The following is a 2,310-nucleotide window of genomic DNA, read 5'->3' on the forward strand; positions in this document are numbered from 1 at the left end:
TGTGTGTGTATATATATATATATATATATATATATATATATATATATATACATGTCCATCCATCCGTCTGTCTATCAATCTTAAAGCTTAACCTTAACCTATGAGACAATACACCGAAGTACAAGGGTTTAAAAAAAAAAAAAAAAAAAAAAAAAAAGCTTAACCTTAATCGATGTAGACATTCTTTCATTGTCCTCTACCTGGAATACCCTTTCCTTTCTTCCCTTAGAGTAAGACCTGACCGAAAGGGGGCACGCACGGGTAGGATACTATTCAGCAAATGCGCCTTTCGATTCTTTCTGTCCTTTATGGGCTTCTGTAGAGAGCTGTCTGTCCTTTTCTCTCCGCCTTTCTCTGAATCTGTGCGTTAAAGGATCGCCGAGCGCTTGTGACGTCATCAAGAGCGCGCCGAGCCGAGAGCCCCGCCCTTCCTAGGCCGTCGCGCCGCTGACGGGGCAGCTATGGAGCCGGCCTTGCTGCTGGGAGCGGGTATGGCTCCTGCGGGCTTGGGGCGGGCGAGAGGTCGGGGACGAGTGTGGAGTGAGGGCGCCCGGGAACACGACGTCAGCCGTCGTGTCTTCCCGGAAGGGCGGGTGGAGTGGGGCACACTCTCTATCTAATAATGATTAATATTAACGAGAAACCGTAAATAGAGTTTTAAGATTTGCAAAGCGCTTTACGAACACTTCCTCTGACCCTGACTAGGATTGCGAGAGGAAGGTGCTCTTATTATCTCTATTTTACAGATGGGGAAACTGAGGCAGGGTTGTGACTCGCCCAAGGTCACAGCGCTGGGAATGGCGGCGGCCTATATGGACACCACTTTTCTCCTCAAATCCTTTCATCCCTGCCTCCTCGCTCTGGCCCTGCTTCCCTATTAAGAATATCTCAATTACATTTTCATCTGATGTAGGCTGCGATCGGGCGTGTTGTGGACTTCTGCATGCGGGGAGATAAGGAAGCTGAAGCCCAGGGTGGTTGAGTAACTTGCTCAAAGTCACACAAATAGTAAATTAGCGCCTAGAATTTGAACTCAGATCCTATGACTATACTTTGCCAGTAACCTACGTTTTAAGTAAAAGTAAAACTAAATTAAATAATATTTGTTTTTTTTTTTAAATGATTTTAAAAAATTAAATGTCTCCTATGTGCCAAGTTCTTTACAAAAGTTACACCAGCAGTGAAGTGAATTGTCCATAGTCACACAGCTAAACTAATAAACATCTAAGGTCAGATTTGAAGTCAGGTCTTTCTGCCTACAGGCCCAGCCCTCTATTCACTCTCCAAATTTAAAAGTTCGCTTGGGGTTAATTTATTTTCAAGGCAATAATTTATGTCCAAAAAATTTGAATCTATCAGTTCCCTTCCTTTTTGTGCCGATAACTCTGTCCTCCTCCCACTTCTGACCCTTTTGCCTTACTGATAAGACACCCTACCTAATGTATCCCTTTTATTTACACCTTTTGATTTCACTTTTCAAGATATTTATCTTCATTTGTGTTTTTATCCCCATGCTATTCTATAAATTCCAAGAGGGTAGATATCAAGCCTTATCAAAACTTAGAATTTTCCTCAATGCCTAGCTAGGACCATTAAAAAATTTAAGGATTAATATTAATATACAGTTAATCAGTAGAATTGTTAATAAATTAATGAAACAGGAATAATTTTGATTTTTCATTTAAAAAGATTTTTATTTGAAAATTCTTCTATATCTATGACTTTTAAACTCCTGTTTGCAAATAATGTAAGCTAGCAGAAAAAAATGTAGGATTGGAGACAGGAAAGATCTGGATATAAATTTTCCCTCCAATCCTCAGGCAGGCCATTTAACTTCTCTAAAACTCAGTGATACTATTACTTGCATTACCTATCTCACATAGTTGTTTTGAGTATCATGTGAGATAATATATATATGTATATATATCTATATCTTTGTAAACTTTAAAGCCTTATACAATCATTGTTATTATTAATATTAAGGTAACAGCACCAACATAACAAAATGAGCTATTGACTGAAGAAATATTGATGCAGATTTTCATTATTTGCTAGGGAAAATTTAACTGATTAGAGAAATTTCCACAGCAAAGAGATCAAAAGAGCCTAGAAATCACCTCGGTCATCAAACATTTGCTTTTCTTATAAGTAGAAAGATGTTGCAAGCAAGGTTAAAAGTTTGGAATTTAAACTCTCCTAAATCTTGCAGAAAAGGACTATAGAAAATGAAGAGCAGTATTGCCTCATAAAATAATGGAAATTAGTATGGAAGGAAATGAGTTTATAGAAAACTTTGACTAAGTCAGAATT

This window comes from Gracilinanus agilis, chromosome 2 (assembly GCF_016433145.1).
Source record: "Gracilinanus agilis isolate LMUSP501 chromosome 2, AgileGrace, whole genome shotgun sequence".
Lineage (NCBI taxonomy): Eukaryota > Metazoa > Chordata > Mammalia > Didelphimorphia > Didelphidae > Gracilinanus > Gracilinanus agilis.